This window comes from Amblyomma mixtum, chromosome 1 (assembly GCF_055824585.1).
Source record: "Amblyomma mixtum isolate Tamu chromosome 1, ASM5582458v1, whole genome shotgun sequence".
Taxonomy (NCBI): domain Eukaryota; kingdom Metazoa; phylum Arthropoda; class Arachnida; order Ixodida; family Ixodidae; genus Amblyomma; species Amblyomma mixtum.
The window spans coordinates 253,434,514-253,454,387 of NC_143012.1; the positions used below are offsets into that span (position 1 = coordinate 253,434,514).

Sequence of the window (19,874 nt, forward strand, 5' to 3'; positions counted from 1 at the left end):
GCCTATTCTACTTGTCTTTTGATTGGCCGTATTTTCTGTTACTTATTCGGCGTACTTTGCTCCTCGTATTTCATTATCGCCTTTCATTAACCCCCTCCCCCCCCCCCCCCCCCTAGACACACACACACACACCTTTCCGGACTAATACTGAAGAGCCGAGAAGCCCTCTCCAATCGCTGTATTATTCTCCGAGAAGAGACATCCGTCACCGCTACCCTTCTCATCTTGTAGAGAGGCGGTGCAACATTCGCAACCCCTCGCTGCCCTGCTTCCATCTCCTTTCCATGCTCTCACTCCTCCGCTGACAAAGACAGCCGCCTTAGGCAACGGGACAGCGATGGCAGCGATACCGTATAAGGCGGCCGTCATCCCCGCCTTTTGTCCGCGGGGAGCGCACGAACGAAAGTGGCGAAGAGACGACGTGATCCTAGGCCTGCCGTCGACTCCGCTGCACTTGGGTGCTTTGCTTCCTTCCTTGTCTCGTTCTTTGACCGCTTCTGACACCGGTCGACTCGCCTGTGCTGCACGTCCCGCGGTTAATCTTGAATGCGATGGTGAAGGTTGTGCGTTTTTAGGTGGTATCGTTTCCTGAGGTAGCGCTGTCTTTATTTGTTCGCCTCTGTGCTTCCCTTTATGCGCAACGAAACTTTCACAATGCACCTATTTGAGTTTTCTCAGCGTTAGCTTAGTTGGTTCCTCAATTTATCTCATCCTGCTAAATCCTTCGTTATATTCGAGAAAAGCTCCTCCGCCATCTTCCACACATATTTCCGACGTCTGGATGTCCCTTCGGGTTCGAACCTAGCTTGAATTTGGCAGCGCTTTCCAAACATAAAATTCTGAATTAGTATATCTGATTTGGAATAACATCGGGTGAATTTAGACGTGTGGCATTCCGTGTTTGAAGACGCAGAAATAAGCTTCGTCATGTGCGAACTATATGGGTTATGATCTATGTGCGAATTTAGCCTAATGATCTATGATTTACTCTAGCCAGTTCACCATTCTTTCTTATTCACGTAACCAGCGCCCAGGGATTGCCCGGTCGCATTATAAAGGCATAACTGCCTGTTCGGAAATCACCCAAATAATGCCGCTTTATTTAAATTCGAGATGAAAGAAAGCTGCACATATAGGAGGGGTGCATACATTTAGTTCTAAATTTTAGTGAAGAACCAAAGGATCTCAGCTTTATTCAATCAACAGATAGGCTACGCGACCATTATTTGCTGAAGGCAGACTGATAAAAATCTACCGAAGAAATAGGGAGCACAATTTTCAGTCCTTGCTTATGTATTGCCGGAGGTATTAAAACATCTCTAAAGGCGCCATTGGTCTAATAAATCCTGTTATTAGTTCTACAAATATTCAAACGTTACGTGAGTAATAGACTGGCTAGTGGTGATAAATTGATAACTTATGGGCACATTTGTCTAGGACTTGATGGGAGTCATACGCCGTCGTTAAGCGATTATGCGTTTGTTGCAGAAATTGTCAACAGGACACCAACACTAAGTATTCCCATTTTTCTCGCGTTGCAGTTCAATATCACGTTGCCTTAAGAGGAGGTCCCCTTTCATTTGGATCAGTTGTGTGTCGAATATTTTGATGATTTTTGCTTCGGATGACAAGTGCTTTACTCCGACTCTGGTCGGTACGCTGTGTGTTTCTGTTTTTTGGGGCTTATCACCATGGCACTAGTAAAACATGGATGAGCCCCAACTTCTCAATTTCTAAGTAAGCAGTTATACATCATGGCGAATGAAGGATTCATCTATGATTAACCGTCAAGCATCAAGTCAATTTAGTAAAACTGGGCTATTCGAAAAGCTGTCAGATCTAAACTAGGATATCGTAGAGCTAAGAAATGTTGGGAGGATTGTGAGGTTAGCCACATTTGGAAATCCCGGCCGTCCTCTAAACAAGCTGACAGGGATGAACGCTGAGTAGGCATTAGGAATTAATTAGCCGTTAAAAACGGAATGGTATGTGCACAAACTTGGCAGTGGTAAAAAAAAAAAAAGATTTCTGCCGTTCTGGTGAATCTTAGAAAAATATACAAAGCGAAGATGGTAAAGGGCTGTGCATAACCTCAAACTCCGATCCTTCCCATGGAGACAACACAAAAGTACTCTATCGATTCAATTTTCGCTTGACGTTTTCGTGTTAGTCGAGTGTGCTCAGTCATATATTGACTACCAAAAAACAGTCACAGTATAGTAGAGATTTCATTACTTTTATTTCTTCTTTTTCTTCTTTTTCTGTAAACGAGCTTTCCGAACTTTTAATTGTAATCTCAGCGTAATCAGAGTTTATAACTGCGTGCATTTAAAGGTCCACCTGCCGGGAACCGCTATGATGTTGATTCCGCAACCATCCTCAAGGACTCGTCAGAGCCGTTGCCGGAAGAGCGTTTGAGAGTGAGGGATGCTTACGCTTATGGGCATATAACCTCCGCACAAAACGCACACATTCGCGTGCACATTTAAGTGTGGAAATGCAACTTCATAACAGCATTCATAATAGTAAGTAGCGGCGCCCACCGGACTAGGATGATGTGGCTCGCAATATACCTGACCACGCATGCGAGAGGAGACCTCAGCCTCGAGGGTCTATACGCAGTTTTTTTCTCCCCAGCGTCTCGACGCCGGTAAATATGCGGGCATCGAGAGATGAGCCAGGCTCCGGCCGGCTGCTGCATAGAGACCAGCTGGTGTTCCCTTTCAGGCGGCCGAAAGCCATTAGCGGAGTACTGGAGCACGACGGCTGGAAGGCACGTGCCTCTCCATTTGCAAGTGGTCATCACGCAGCCGTGTCTCCGATGATGATTTAGGCTCCAGTCCACGCAGGTGTCGTTTTCCAGTGATCTCCGCCAGCGCTTGGTATAGAGTGCGAGCTACACAAATCATAGCGCTCGGTGGGGACATCACCGTTTAGATTAATACTATGCAGCGCGCTGCGGTCTAGAGCCGTTGGACGTCAGGTCATGAGGCAGCATATTCATCGTAGTGTTCGCACACATCGAAACATTAAAGGGGAACTCTGGCGATTTTTCAGCCATTTTAAGTTAATGGCTGTTTTGTGTGTTCCTAAGAACCTCCTGCAATGTGTACGATGTAAGGTTTTCAAAAGCAACCCGAAAATAATTTTTGAACAGCAAAAAACGCAAAACTCGAAACCGAAACCGCAAAACCGAACCGGGGAGGTGCCTTCGTGCGGTACTGACTGACGTCACTGGCGTCGCCGCGCTGCGAAGTTCGGAGCCGCGCTGTCGACATGATTGGAGCGCAGAGAACAGCTTTTCCGAGACCAGAGAGTCTTGAGAAGCCGTTTGGCTGCGCTTGTGTGAATGCCAGTAACCACTCGCTTATTTCTGAGCGACTGACTGCCGGTATATCTGGCGGGTCCGTCGTTAGGCTTAGAGCCCGAAAGCAATTTTAATCAAGAGTGATAACGAAGTACAGCGCTGTAGACGCAACTTGGGCTCCACCACACTGCACAGTTCTAGCGAGGCAAAATACGGCTTGGTACTTGTAACGCTCCTCGGTGAAATCTATGTTCCCTTGGGGACTGGTCTTCATTAATGACTAGCGGTATTAGCACGACACACCGAAAAGCCTACTATGCGATAAACTTAGCCTGACTGCCGCTGACGCTGGCTGACCCGACGGGAAATGCCGCACATAAAGTCTCGAGCCTATTTCTTGAGCCGTGGTGAGCTGAAGCGGACGACGTTATGTGCGTTAGTATGTAATGTGCGTGGTGGCATCTCGGGGCGACGTCGCGTAGCGTTGTCGCCGCCGACTCGGCGAATCTTAAAGCTGGGCTGGACCGCATCCGTGAAAACGCATGCGGCGCCCGCCTCAGCTTCATGAATAATTCCCTCTCCGGCAACTCATGAGGAGTTGCAGAATGCCTTTCAGAGAAACTCGGAGCCAGAAACCGACGAATGGACACCGGAAGAAAGATGGCACAAAAAAAGGAAAATGCCTGGAAGCGAGAATGAGTCTGGAAATGCGAAAAAGACATGGCACCCTCGGGCGCGAATGACTTTCACCGCCCTATGCTATTCGGTAGCGCCCTCTACTATAGACCATAGCGAGTTGTGAAAGGAGTTTACGGGCATGCAATGTACAAAAGATATGCAAACAGGCGCTTCTGTTCTTCCACATTACTTTCATGTGTCGCTTTCAGTGAAAATATTCTAATGTATAAAGATTCGTCTTGTATCTAACACCAAGGGAACGTCTCAATGGCCGAAACTTCTTGGTTTTTATTCTACGCAGTAAATTCACGCTTGTACGCACAAGCTTTTCTTTGTTGTTATTCTTCTTTGCGCCTGACAATCCAAAGTTAATGCGCTGTAATAAAAAGGGCGATTGTCACCCAGACTTCGCGCACTTTTAGTGGGAAGCTCCCAGACACCCTTAGAGCGTGTGGGGGTAGCAGTCTCGGACTCAAAGGAGATGCCCTCGACTCAGCGTGGCAAACTCAGCGGAGACCAGCTACCAAATGACAAGAGGTTTTTGGGCGTTCGGTGCCCAGCTTTCGCTGGTCGCAAGCCAGAGAATGGGTCGGAGCCAGAGGTTTACAAAACAAAACAAAGTTTATACAGCAAAGAGACGATACAGAGGATTTCACAGTCATTAGTACAGACACATACAAAGTGGTTAACGAAACAATGCAACTCGTGCAATGTCAAATTCGAGAGAGAATACAATACAGAGGCAATATTGCACCTAAAGTGCACTAACACAAGAGAGAGAGGTAAACAAACAAAACACAATTTGTTCACCGGGCACTGCGGCAGTCCGACGACCAGAGTTCCACGACGATGCCGTCCCGCAGACTGGCGACCGTTGCCTCGTTGGTCCGATGCTGGCCGAGTGGTGTTTTCCCGGGAGTCGAACGGGCGCGCTTCGATGAAGCTTAAACGGCGGTCCGGACTGACTGATAGCGGTCAACGTCCTTCTTTATAGGCTCGCTCTCCCGTCTGTTTGTTGTTCGCGCCCGAGTAGGCGCGCACATACACGCTGCATTGGCAGTGCTGTCTCCCTTTCCTCTTCTCACCGGTCGCGCGTCCCCATTGGTCAGAGGTCGCGGGTCGCATCTCGAAGTTTCGAGCGTGTTCTTGAGTGGCGCCGACGCCGACGGGCGAGGGGACGTGTCTTAGTGCACGCAAGGCTACGCCCTTTCCCCCCGTCAGCTGTAGAACCGACTCGTCTGTTCCAGAGGATTCGGCGTGGATGACTCATTCCTTCGGCGCACGCCATGGCGGTGGAGAGAGAGGCACGCGCTCGGCGGGGCTTTCTCTCTCTCCCGTTGGGCTCGCGCCGGCGCCGAATTTCGCCGAAATGCGCCGAATTTTGTGACACTGCCCCTTCCTTTAAGAATATTGTGTAACAATATTCACTAAACACAAAATTCGCGCGCCCATGCATGCGCTCACAAAGTCAGTGGCGAATGCCAAAATACGTACATCAATACCTTGATGCTTTCTCATACATAGCACAGTACAATAGACAGATTGCACTCCAAAACACGCCGCAGTTCGGCGGTAGAATTCGCGCGCACATGCATGCGCTCACAAAATATATGTGAGAATATATACACCAATATAATGATGTTTCCACATACGTACTCAATGCAATGTTCACAATGTACATAAAACCTGCCGCGATTGGGCAGTACGTTAACACAAAGCTACAAACATGGAGCACGCAAATACAAGGCACACTTTCGCCTATACTTCCAATTTTGGCCTACACAGGGGGCTCGGAACACGATTGCTTTCTTCAGGCTTTCGGCCTCACTCGTGGTCCTCTTTCGTACGCGACTCTGGCCCTTCCTGTCGCGGGCTCTGTTCTTTTTTCTGCCTCTAAAGCGGTTTCTCTTCTTTACGCGGTTTTGGCTTCGTTTCCTACTCGTACTCATGTCTGGTTTTGCGCCCAGACTTCGAGCCCTTCCTCTTTTCCTGCGTCTAGCGCGTCTGTTGCGAACAAATTTTACGCCGGTTCGCTCATGACGGTTCCGCTCCTCGTGTTCTCCTCGGCGCGCGCTCTTCTGTTTGCTTTTACGCCTCCACAAGGAGTCCTTACTGAACGCTGGGCTCGTTCCTCTGAACTTCTTTCTGACCTTGCTGCGGTGCTCGCGCAGCTCGCTCGCATCCGTCGCAGCTGTCTTTAGCATGGATCTCTTCCTGTCCATTCTCTTCCTCAGCTTTCTGCGAGGCCCGTCGTGTTCAATTCCACCTGTATTGGTGGTGTTCGATACGCTTCTCTTTCTCTTTTCCTTCTTCCAAATTCTCCTTCGGGTCAAGCCCGGTTCACTGTCAATGGCGTCATCCGAGTTGTTCTCTCGCGATGCAGCCACTGGTTCAGCTCTCTTTTGTTCTTCGAGGACTGCACTTTCTTCTTCCAAGTCCTTCTTCCTTTTCTTCTTTTTGCATACTCTTCGAGCACAATGCTCAGAGCTCGACTCAGGAGTCATTGGAGAATCATTCTCCTCACTTTTCAATTCTGCTTGCTCAATTCCTTCCGTCAGTTGGTTACTTTCGGTGTAGTCGTAAGCAGACTTTTCTCTAGTCTGTTCCTTTACTTCTACGGCACATTCTCCTTCCTCAGAGGCAACCATTTGCTCTCCTTCCTCAGATGCACAAATTTCCTCGCCTTCCTCTTCGGGAAAGCCCTCCTCGCTGCTCGAGGGTTCGCTCGGAACGGTTTCCGGGTCTTCACTGAGTGCGCTGTCTTTAGTTATTACAACGTCTAAGCTTTCGCTCTCAGTGCCATTTAACCACTCTTTCTCGTGGTCATCACTGCCGGACTCAGAGGTGTTGCACTGGGACTCCTCCATAGAGAACCGAACTGCTTCATCGTCCTCAGGCGGCTGCTCTAGGGTGCACTCTGACTGTAGCGTCAGGTTGGCCTTCTCCTCAGTGCCTACTACCTCAGCAGTAGCTATACTTTCAACTACCTGAGCAAGCGACACTCCGGTCTGTTCTTCACTCTCTGTGGTTTTAGTTGCAGGAACAGGCTGTTCCACAACCTCACTCTCACTAGTGGAGCTAGTTACAACCTCTTCCGTGGTTGTCAACAAATTAGACTCGTTAGTCTTCCACCCGGCCTCTCCGGGGTTAGGCTCCACTGGATTCCTGACGTTCCTCAAACGCCGAATTTCAGCAATCTTCCTCTGAATGATTGCCATCTCTCTTTCAAAAGCCCTTTCGGCCTCTTCCTCTCTCTTTTTACATTCTCTCTGTTCTTCTTCTCGTTTCTTTTGCCTCTCTTTCTCAGCGGCTTCTCTAGCGCGCTGTCTTTCTTCTTGTTTCTGCCATTCTCTCTCTCGTTCCAAACAGAGCTTCTCCGCCGCTTCTTGTCTCTTCTGCCATTCTCTCTCTTTCTCTTCCTCTCTCCTTTGCCATTCTCTTTCTCTTTCGCTCTCTTCTCGAGCTCTCTCTCTTTCTTTCTCAGCTCTGTCTCTTTCCTGGTCCACCCATTCTCGCAGTTCGGCTCCGGTCATCCCCATCTGGAGACCGGCCTCTACTAGCTCCTTTAGCTCCTTAAAGCTCATATTTGGAGACCGAACTCTACATTCAAGGCAATGAATACCTCTACACGGTGAACATCACTAACCGCTTCGGCGCGGCACCTCAGAATATCGCTCTGCTGCTAACACTCGTTTACGATTCGTAAATTCCTTCCGACTCTTTCTCCGTTCTCTGTGCTTGCAAACACCAAACGTCCTGTCGCGGACGCCAGAATATATTGTCACCCAGACTTCGCGCACTTTTAGTGGGAAGCTCCCAGACACCCTTAGAGCGTGTGGGGGTAGCAGTCTCGGACTCAAAGGAGATGCCCTCGACTCAGCGTGGCAAACTCAGCGGAGACCAGCTACCAAATGACAAGAGGTTTTTGGGCGTTCGGTGCCCAGCTTTCGCTGGTCGCAAGCCAGAGAATGGGTCGGAGCCAGAGGTTTACAAAACAAAACAAAGTTTATACAGCAAAGAGACGATACAGAGGATTTCACAGTCATTAGTACAGACACATACAAAGTGGTTAACGAAACAATGCAACTCGTGCAATGTCAAATTCGAGAGAGAATACAATACAGAGGCAATATTGCACCTAAAGTGCACTAACACGAGAGAGAGGTAAACAAACAAAACACAATTTGTTCACCGGGCACTGCGGCAGTCCGACGACCAGAGTTCCACGACGATGCCGTCCCGCAGACTGGCGACCGTTGCCTCGTTGGTCCGATGCTGGCCGAGTGGTGTTTTCCCGGGAGTCGAACGGGCGCGCTTCGATGAAGCTTAAACGGCGGTCCGGACTGACTGATAGCGGTCAACGTCCTTCTTTATAGGCTCGCTCTCCCGTCTGTTTGTTGTTCGCGCCCGAGTAGGCGCGCACATACACGCTGCATTGGCAGTGCTGTCTCCCTTTCCTCTTCTCACCGGTCGCGCGTTCCCATTGGTCAGAGGTCGCGGGTCGCATCTCGAAGTTTCGAGCGTGTTCTTGAGTGGCGCCGACGCCGACGGGCGAGGGGACGTGTCTTAGTGCACGCAAGGCTACGCCCTTTCCCCCCGTCAGCTGTAGAACCGACTCGTCTGTTCCAGAGGATTCGGCGTGGATGACTCATTCCTTCGGCGCACGCCATGGCGGTGGAGAGAGAGGCACGCGCTCGGCGGGGCTTTCTCTCTCTCCCGTTGGGCTCGCGCCGGCGCCGAATTTCGCCGAAATGCGCCGAATTTTGTGACAGCGATGCATCATTTATACTGAGAAGCATGATCATAGGCGCGTTGCCTAAGCTCTAACACTATATTGTGATACGGGCTGCCATTTGGGCATACCTTAAAATAAAACATCGAGCTTTTCTCAACTTCTGCAGAATAATCAAATCTACATTTATTGCACCGACCCTCGAATCTGTAAATAACAGCATTCATGCAAGTCAATACAATCTCGGAAATGGCCAGACCATTAGAGCCAACACCAATAGTAAAAAGCCATTGTACGTCGAACATGTTTCCTTTCACAATATAAACGCATCTTATTCAAGTACAACTTCCGTTAAAATGTTATCTGCCTGCTGCAGAGCTGTATGCCTGGCTGCATACAACCTACCACAGTGCCGGTTTCTTTCTGCTGAACAATTTCAACCGATAACATCATTAAACAACCCCTATTCCAAAAAAAAAAGAAAACATGTTCCCTTCTGCACAAAAACTGCTCCTTTAGTTCTACCCTTCACTTAAAGAAAAAAAAGAGAAAGCACTACACAGTTCATTTTGTTCCGATATTGCCTTCGTGCTCCAACGTGTGCGGATAATGTAGACGTTGTTCATGCGTTGTTGATGCCGCTTCCTCACTTCTCTTCCTGATAACGTTGTCAGTGCACTGAAACGCCCGCTATGGTGAATTTTTTTTTGCCCAATCTTTTCCGCTGAATCTCAAAATTTCTCTCTGTTTCAGTCTTGAAGGAACCAGAGAGAAATTCTTTGTCTTGCCCAATGTTTTGCTTTATTGTTTTTGAGTCAACAAAAGGAACTAACACATTCAAGAAGGTAAATTTCCAAAACTCAGTTCTTCTTAATTTGGAATGCGGCGGAACGAAATGCTATTCTAGCTAAAAGAACCTTACTTACATTTTCCTTAAGCGATTTTGTATTTTTTTCCCCACAAATGATGATTCTCCCCGTGAATGATGATAAACTTAAGTGTTCTGCTAGTTCTTCCTTAAATGTTCAATCTCTGCCACGGCGGTCGCATTTCGATAGGGGAGCAATGCTAGACGCCCATGTCCTGTGCGATGTCAGCGTACGTTAAAGATCCCCATGCGGTCGAAATTATCCACAGCCTTTGACAACGGCGTCTTTCGTAGCCTGAGTCGCTTTGGTGCATTTAACCCCATAAAACCAACCAAAAGTATCTTCCTTAAAACATACACCTTGTCAGATGACAAGGCCTACTCAATTTCTGCGTCTGTAAACGTGAACAGCGCTATATAAAAGTGGAGCCAAGTCCTTCGCCCCCATCCCCATGGGAGTCTTCACGGCACTAATAAATAAGGCTCGAATATTTCATTTCCGGATTAAAGAAGAACTAGTAGTTTGATAGAGAGCTTTCACGCTGGCGCATTGTAAAGGGCGCTTGGTCACAGCATTGAACTTTTAAAGTTATACTCCAGTATATAAAAAAAAAAACGTGCTTTTCATTGCGACAACAGTACCATTGCCACTTCAGGAAAATTATTGCGTCGCCTGCGTGAAGCCGCTGTAAATGAAGTCTTGGTACTACAGAAGCAGCAAATTAATGTTTGGTCGCGAGAAGTTGCTCGGGAGGAGAAACGTGGCTCACATAATCCCCATCGATAAGAGCACCTGCCATCGCACGGCAGTGGCGCATCGCTTAACCACTGCACCGCTGGTCCAGGTGTTGTATGAGGACTCGCAGGGATCCATGAATGTTTAGTTGGAAAGTAACCATTTCCGCCTATATGGAAAATAATCCTTTAACGCTATCACGTCATACCCTTAAAGGGAAACTGCATAGGTTTCAGAAATCAACGAGCTTAAGAGGGTCGAATGTGTGAAACTTGCAGGTAAAGCATGCGAAGTCTTTTTCGGCTGGCCCTTGAAATAGTGAAGTAATCGCTGAATAAAATCCGGACGCCCTTCAAGCTTCCCCGCAGCGCACAGCGCCACGTGGGGGGCGCATGATGACGTCATCTAAGGTATCGCTACATTTCCAACGCACAAACGCCTGCTTTGAAGGGAAAAAAAAATCAACATCACTGAAGGAAAACCCTGCCGAGAGCTGTTTGGCAGTGTCTAATGAGTCAGGGCAGGGTGTGGCTGACGACAGCGGTAATTTGAAATCATACCTTCCGTGACGTCACGCTGAGTTTTCCTGCCCTTCAACGGTGCATTGAGGAGAAGAGCAAAATTCAATCGTCGATTACGTCACTATTTTAAATGCTAGTGCAAAAACACTTGGCATGCTTTACCTGCAGCCTATATAGATTTGAATCCTTGAATATCGCGAAATTCTCAAAAAAGTGCTGCAGTTGCTCTTTAAGGAGGAGCTTATGGGTCCGCTCCAACTTCTGATTTAGTCTCAGACTATCCTAATTGTTTACTCTGTTTTCTGACGATGCTCTTCGGCAAACTACGGGTTTCGCCGGGCCCATAAGTGAACCCACGGTGAAATGCTGATTATGCATGTAGTGGCTGGACAGCGACAGGGATGTCATCAGGGGATGATGATGATGATGATGTCCTCGGGCTACAATGTGTATGTTCCCATCCCCTTCTTTACCAACTAATACTGCTATCAAATTAATATTCACGATTTGAGCTGTGTGCTGGTAGTGCCGAGAAATGGATGCTAGATGAGTCGGCGTGGACAATGGGGTGGCAGAAACACTGCACTAGAGCAATACGCGTTGTCGCGGAAAACATTGCTGCAGAAGCACGGCACTGGAGCATAGGTCACCGGCGAACATTGGGCAAGTTGTAACTGGCGAAGAAAAGGTTGAAGGTGCGCATAACTGTCGGTCAGTGGACACTTCAATCGCGCTTTCATGTACGTGGCGGTTGTTGCCCGCCTGCAAAAAAAAAAAGTGCTTTCGCGCAACTTTTCGTGCTCAGCAAAGCTAAACTGTCAGGCATTTTCTCTTTGTAATTTGGCGGTAGAATGATGGCTGTATGTATGACGGTTGGTTAAATTACAATATCAAATAAGGCATATAGGCACGTAAGCCGTGAACCACAGCGGCACGTGCGGCATCATGACTATGATTTCAGTGTTATTAACCCCCTTTTTTCTGTGCAACCCTTGCAAATACAAGTGGCGTTTACATCAATGTGTATAATTTAGCTATTTCACTTCATTTGTATTGGATATTAGCTAAAGCCCTCAGAGATTCTGCGCAACTGCATGCGTTGAAAAACGTGCAGCCGCTATCTCGGAACACGGTAAATTTTGTGTAGGTAAAGAAAACCGATCGATCGAAAACGACCAAAGGCACAAAAATATGACTAGCTGCTCTGCTTCAGCGTTGCTTAATGGATTTCCAGCGAAGGGTTAAAATCGACAACGCAATTATGCCATCCTTAACATCGAGGATTTTTATATATTGCGTGTTTTATAGCGTGCCTCTGTGTGCCAGGGTGCCTTAAAGAATTCGCCCAAGCGTAAAGCGAATGATGCTAAAAGAAGAAAAACGCAGTTAATAGCGAGTACTTCAAGTTATCGCAAAGCGATGGCTTTTAAAGAAACAGTGAATGACCACATTTTGCTGAGTGCTGTGCTGGACGACCGAATGCATTCGCGCACGCTTTAGATTGTGCTCGCGTGATCAATATGACTTTTTCGAGACCTTTAAGGTTCTCTCTCGGCGCATGTCTGAGTTGAGAGTGATTAAATGGCGCTAGCTGAAGAAACATGACTGAAGCTACGCTTCCTTTCTATTGTAAAAGCTCTCGTTAAATTGTACTTTATTGCCATCGAATGTGTTTTGTTATCCGTTTAATAAAAATATCGACAGGGCTTTTTCTGCGCGCGTGATTGTATGTGTGCGCTCGCATGCGTGCATTGAATTTACAGTCTTTGTCGAACCTGTACAGCCCAAGGGGTCTGCTTCTGAACCCTGCACAGCGGCTGCACTTGCATACTCTGGGACCCCGACCTCTGATGGCGGAACCTCCCAAGCTTGGGACCGTCAAATGCGCGTAAAAGCTCCGCTACACGGCTTGGAAGCGAACTCCTTGGGCTATATATTTTGAGAAAGATGGTACGGCATAACTTAGTTGAGATTACAATGTCGTTTCACCCTTCTTCAACAGAGAAAAAAACAACTGCTCAAGCTTCAGTGCTCATTAGGACCAATGGCACTCTGTCATCCTAAGTGGGCGTGATTTTGAGGGCCAGCTAAGCAGTGACCAAAGCACAGTTTGCCCCGCATGGCACTATAGGTCGTAGTCAAAAAGTGCAGTCTTTGTTTTATGAACATTGTGTGTACTTATCACTAGGAAATTCGAATTGCTTCGTCACTGCATCGATAAAAAGTTTTTACCGACTGTGACGCATGCAGTATCCGCTGGATGTGCTTAATAAAGGAATCGTTCAGAAAAATACATCGCTCAATGTAACCTGCATGTAAGCACACGGTTACAAGTAAATGTAGTCATGAAGCTAAGTTTACTAATTGACTGGTAACAATTACGAGATGCGACATGTGTATGCCGGCAGCGATTACTTGTTCAGTTTCTACATAGACAAGAAATACCTCTTCATACCGGCTAAGAGAAATGTTATTCCACTTAGAGCAGAATAGGGCGCTCCGTTTTCTCATCTCCGCACCTGTCGAATTAAGTTTCCTTATTCTTCAAATAATTTATCGTGCCTTCGCTGCAATACCATTGTTGACTTCTCCCTGAAAGGATGTTGAGTGTTACCATGCCAAATTTTTACATAATGCGAATGGAAACCAATCTTAGCCTCAAGGAACGGCTTTATAAAGGAGGCTCTTGAGGGCCGAGACACTAAACGCTCTAAACTGTCCCTGTGGTGCAGAGGTATTAAATGTGCCCGCCGTCCTATTTCTAGGTAACCGAGACAAAGCACTATACTGGAGTGATGAAGTCACGCACAAAGCTTTCCACGCGATACAAAAACGCTCGAAATTGTGCATCAGCTTAAAGTAACTTTATCAGAACTGTGCGCAATCAGATACGCGGCTGATTGCGTCAAAAGCATTCTTACGAAGCGCTTTCTTCGCTCTAAACACAAGACAAAAATATTTGCTCTGCGTAAAGCTTCAGCTGCTGCCATCCGGTCGAACGTGACCTTTCAACAGATTCCCAGAAAAGCTGGGCTAAAGCGTAGGTTTTCCTCGCGTCAGCGGCGCGTAATTAAATTGACAGCGGCCCAGAACGCCGAGCTCGTCGACAGGCGAGCGTTGGAACATGGCGTTCCCGCAAGACGTTTCGGAAAGTGTGCGCAGGCGGCTAATTGCCTAATGAATCCGCCGTGAAGCCTGCCTCCTGCGCTGACAGCTCAGCGCCAAGAACTTGTCACAGGCTCTTCCACAATTTTGGGAGCGTGGCAGGAGACCGCTGTAGGCCTTCAGAAAGCAGCGGAAAATGAACTATCTAAGAATGTTCCCGCTTTGTCCAGGATTCTCTTCTTGTGAAATCCGGGCGCTGTCCTTTTGCTTTTGATTCTCTTAGTATCGCTCTTAAAAAAAAAATCAATTTCCCTTTTTCTTTTCTCTAGCCAATTCTTGTGGAATAACGTTTTCGCTCAATTAGCGCTCATAAATGCTCCTTTGCTGTGAATTTCAGAGTTAGACTAATAAAGCTTTTTTTTTGTTTCCGGCTATATATTGTGAAAAGTTGATCTTTGGTTTTCGTGCGCGGTTTTGCTTTGTTTTTAATTCTTTCGATTGGCCATGGTCTTTGTACGTTACATTTTCTACCTTGAAGTACCATGCGACGTTTAGTAACTATTGCTTGCACTTTTGTTTAGAATTGGTTTTGTTATAAAAAAGTGTCGACATTCTCACCCAAGATACCTATCAACAAAAGGTGAAACTCTTCCTGATGTAGGGCGCATTGTCGAAGTGTTCAGTTTGTGAAACATAGTTGCACTTTTTAGGCCTGTGACCTCATCTTTCTTAGATTTTTCCTCTATTCCATTCAGGAAGAATAAAAGATAGTTTTAGGCACGTTGGCACCACTGCCGAGGAAAGATCAGTCACTAGCTGTTTGGTTGATGACAGCTAGATTGACAGTCAAAGAGCTATGCTACCGAGCCTAAAATTAGAGCTATGAAAGTCCCACATCGCCCGTTTTCATCTCTGGTTGAGGTATTTTTTCAAGGCGGGTGTATTGCAAAGCCCAGCTCCTAATTTCAAACTAGGGTACGGGCCTATATTTTGCATCATTGATTGCCAATTAATGATGCAAAATATAGGCCCGTACCCTTGTTTGAAATTAGGAGCTGGGCTTTGCAATACACCAGTTAATAATTTAAATTTAACAATATTAAGGGTAGTGTCAAGTAACTTAACAACGCTTCGTTATTTATTCTTAAGCAATAGCAGGACACTACCGCACAACTCAGTTGCGTTCAACTTCCCTTGTGTGTGCCATTCTGGAACAGAAGATTGATGAAAATGGTTATTGAAAAGGAGCCGCTCCAGACAACGGTGATCAACAAAGCGTTTATTATAGGAGGAAAAAGAACCCGCGGGCAGCTAAGATCAGAGACGAAGAAAGCCAGCGCTAACAACAAATTTTATTTCTCGATTCCTGTGCTCACTCACAATCAGAGCAATGAAAAACGGCAAAATTAATTGGAGAGAAAGAAGTCAAGGGGGGCTCAGAAAAAAAAAGACAAGAAAAACTTGGCTCGAGAGCCTCGGGCAACGAGGCCGCGGACAAAAGAGCAGCGGTTCACAAAAGCCGTCAGGCTGCGCACGGAGAGGATCCAAGCAACGGCGCAATAAAAGGGCCTCTCTCTTTAGCGGAGAAGAAAGAAAAGTGGGAGCCGGAAGACTGCTTCAACCCTGCAAGCAAAGTGAGTGCTGGTGCTCGCTAGACGGCGCTGCGGGCGCTATCTGCCTCGGGGCATCCCAGAAGACACACAGCAGAGCACGCCCCGTTTCCCCTTCGTCGCAGGGTCCAGCGTCCGAAAAGCTTCGCCGACCTCCCGTCTATGCGCCCGGGGCGTGGCTATGGGTTGGCGTGGAAAGAACGGCTACCGCACTACGGGCCGTCTAGCCTACGCTGCGCAGAAAACGAGCTTCCTTGAGGGGTTATTTATGTTGACGGATCAGTTTCTCTGGCGGGAACTCCTGGTCCGAGCGACACCCGTATGGCGGCAGCTCGCCCAAGACACAAGCGCGCGCCTGGACACTGGCGTCGCGTAACGGTGCGCACTGTCTCGTCGTCGGTATCTTTCCGCCCGGATGATGATGGCGTCACTACCTCCCCCCCCCCCCCCCCTTCCCCCCAGCTCTCCTTCCAAAGCCTTGCAACGTAGTGTCTTCCACCACACCACGCACGTACCCTGTCCTGCTGAACTTTTTCTGTCGGATGTGTCACAATTCCTAAGCGGAGGAGTCACTGCTTTGCTACACTGCTTTTATTTTTTGTGTGTATATTTGAGGCGGGGCCGCTGGCATGACAGAGGCGTATGTGACGTTTTGTGCAGAGGAGGAAGCTGTCTGTCTCCTTTGCAGGGACGGTGGTTCGAAATAGTTCGCTGCATTAAACGTGTACAACAAGGCAAATTCTGCCGAAGCGAAGACGTTTAGGAGCTCATACGCTATGTGTCATTCATCAGTTTTGGTGGTACGAAGGTTGTCACTGCTGGCGCTTGTGTTGAGCAGAATGTTCTTAAAGCGACGCATTTTGTTTTGCTTCAATTGCGCCCGCTCGACCAGTGAATGAATAACAAAGATTCCACAAAAGTGAGGTTGTGTGTTCTGAACGCTGCCGCTTCTGTCCTAGTTGACGCTCTGAAAGGTTCACTTGCTGGAATCTCTATTTTAACAGACGGGCGTTCCTTTCTGCGGGAGTTTCCGTGGAAATGTTCAAGAAGCATGGCACAGAGAATAAAAAAATGTCGCTAAAGCTAATGCTGCTAGGTTTAGAGGTTTCATGTGCAACATTCTTTGACCAAAATTTCGAATAATGAAAAAGTGCAAGGTACTGGTATAAACACATTGAAGGTAATAGTTCATTCCTTCGATATGTAGCAAAATCTTCTCGCACAGTGTTTCCATGCCTCGCGTCGAGCCCTTAAGACTGCCAAAAAAACCCGTGGTAAGAAGCAAGGGTGCCGAATAGAGATCTGCGGGTGTATTGATTATTATAGTGAAATATTACCATCTATAAAAAACCTGGGCCCATAAACTCTTTCTCGTTCCAAAATGCTTTTGTCCAGAATTGCTGGGTGTGAGCACCCATTATACTCTTCCCGCGACGTTCCTTAGCGCTGAGTTGTAATCTTTGTAATCCCTTCATAACACGGTGGTAAGCTTACCGCGCCTTTGTTTCTCCCGTTCCTCGGCGCGTGCATGTAGGGTTAACTCATCTTTTATAACGTTCTTTCTTCAGCTGCTACCTTGCTGGTTAAGGGAACCCTGTCTATACCCCCTCTCTCGTATCTCCTAAATTTCCGCGTTACCTCGTTAAGTGCACTCGCCAGTTATAAATACATGAAAGTAATTACGTGCACTGTAGGGGTTGCTTTTTCTGCATGCTTTCAAAAGCGCATGTATTTTTCGCGCGATGCACCCAAAATTCGTCCAGCCACAGCGCCAAGGATAATCGCGCTTTCGAAATTCTAAAAACTGATATGGCTCTTACTAACGATCGGCTGCAAATATCTATTTGCAACTAGCGCCTAAATCGAATGGTTAAAAAGTCAATTATTAAAAACAGTTAACCAGCTTACTACTTAATACGATTCACTGGTTTTCTGGTGTACTCCAGCACTGGTAATACTATGCCGTGAAACCAACACTTTTACCCCAAAAAGCCTAAATATTTTTGAAAGTGTTCGCTGAAACACCCGGTATAATAAGCGATAAATTTGATTCGGGGAATGCATGGTTTAAGGCATTTTGTAGTTGAAGTTGAGGAGTTCCGAGCAAGAAAAGAAAAGATTTCACACATTTGATAATTAATCATCAATCACTCAAAAAGAAATCCTTAAAGGCACACTGGCTTAAGGAGTTTTCAACTGGTGCCACAGCAATAACAATTCATATCTCAAAGATTCATATTCGCGTTTGACAGTTAGATTCTCCTTTACACTTATTAGGGGTCGAGTAGTTATTTTCTTAAATCTCTATCCTCTTTCAGAGCATCCATTGTGGGAGAGCACAAGGCCAAACAATACGCATCCACTACACAGCTAGAATGAGGCCGAAGTGACACACACCCAAGAGTTTTACAAACTGCGCAGGAATGGGCGAATCGTGTTCTGCGGAAAGACGAAGGAAATTGCTAGGCTATAAGACGTTATCCAGGCCATGGCTGTACAGCGTACGCAAAGAGGCAGGGAGAGAGGGTCTGCGGTTCTTGTTCTGCCCTGTCCCCATTAGCTAATGCAACTCGCACGCTCACCACAAATAGCCTGTCACGGCCACTAATAACAATACGTGCCGCCGGTTCACTGTCCTAATCGGACAAAAAGCCCGTCTTTGCTGCACCAGGCTAAATCCCAATAAGTTGTTTCTCAGCGGCGGGCTGCTCTGCCTTCACTGTTGGTTGTCCTTTGGCTAATTAAGACTAATTTCTGCATTAGCCGCACGAATTAGCACACGAATCGGCAAACTAGTTGTCCTCGGGAAATCTTTTTAGTCATCCAAATGAAAGCTTTCTTCTATTTTTGCACCACGAGTCAATTAAACCTGGCGAATAAATTTCCGTTCTCAGTGAGTCATTCCAATAGTGTTTAACACGCATCAATAGCAGGTAACTCAACGAATCTGTTTCGTTCTTCATATTCCATGCAGAACTGCGTTTATTGGAGTTTTCTGAACACACACTCTGAGTTAAAACATGTGGAACGGTACTTTTTTAGAAGTTAAAAGAGCTTCAATTTTAGCCCAATGATATCGCATGGACTCGCTTGACCGGTATGCGCCATCGAGTGGAACTATGTGTTAGGATCATGACGAGGAAAACATCAAAAAGCAAATAAATTGAAACAGGACCTGTGATAAAAAGCTCATTCAGGACATACAATATTGAGATCACTGAAAAACAGACACAACCTGAATGCACTTTTAGAACTCAAATTTTAAGCCACACTTAGCCCAGTACCTGCAAACTAGATAAATTTCTGTTAAATGAACATTTCCTCTAGCTCATTATACCTCGCATTATGAGACTATGAGCACTTTATTTGCAGTTGCATCATCTTGTTTACTTAGGAAGAGGAACTGACACCCCGCGTTCGCTCCTGCAAGAAAAGTAGTAACTCGCACTTTTTTTTTCCTGTACTGCAACAAAATTTGACGCCGTTCTTGAAGAAAAAATACGGTGATGCTGGCGGACTTGACAAACGTGCGAACAGAACAGAATTCTATGAAATCACTCAATAGATATTGTGATTGGTTTAGTTGGGTTTATAGGGTTTCACGTTCTAAAGTGTCTCAGGTTATGAGGGGCGCCGAAGTAGAGAGCTCTAGATAACTTCGACTACCTGGGATTCTTCAACGTGCACTGGCATCGTGCAGTACACGGACCTCTAGCATTTAGCCTCCATAGACATTTAAACGCCACGCCTGGGATCGAACCCGCGTCATTCGGGTCAGCAGCCGAGCACCATAAGCACTGAGCCACCGCGACGGCTAATATACGTTGTCAATACAATCCCGTTATGTTCTTCGGCTCATGTTAAACCACTACTCGGTGCTTTCTGTATCATTAAAGTAATGTTGAAGACAACCGGCGCTTACCTTGCTGACGACACGGTTCCCTTGGAAGCAACCACAGATCGCAAAGAGGAAGCGAGAAGAAAGAAAGAGGCGATGCTTTCAAACTCCGCACGGCCACCAGCGCGGTGTCCCGCGACAGCGCAGAGTGCAAGGCCGCAGATCCGGGATGCAAGCGTGTCGGCGGCTGACTGGCGCTCCCCAGCATCTCGCCAACGAGGCAACGCCGAAGGATGCGCGGGAAAAGGGGAGGATCACGAGAAGAAAGAGAAAGGAGAAAAGGGAGCGTTAGGAGGCGCTCGATTGGGGACGGGGGGAAGAGAGGGGGTGCGGGAGTTTTCAGACCAAACTGGGCTGCCCGGCAGCTGAGCCACCAATCGGAAGCCGAATGAAGGCTGAGCCTGATGCCTGCTGCCATC

General features: G+C 47.1%; 1 protein-coding gene across 1 annotated transcript in view; it reads right to left on the minus strand.

Annotated features, from left to right (window-relative positions):
- LOC149371485 (uncharacterized) overlaps nucleotides 1–19,647 on the minus strand; it is a 56,534-nt gene extending 36,887 nt beyond the window's left edge. The window contains exon 1 of the mRNA XM_089565719.1: nucleotides 19,480–19,647. The gene's annotated coding sequence lies outside the window, so the exon portion shown is untranslated. The remainder of the gene's footprint in view (nucleotides 1–19,479) is intronic.
- Nucleotides 19,648–19,874: the final 227 nt, after the last annotated feature.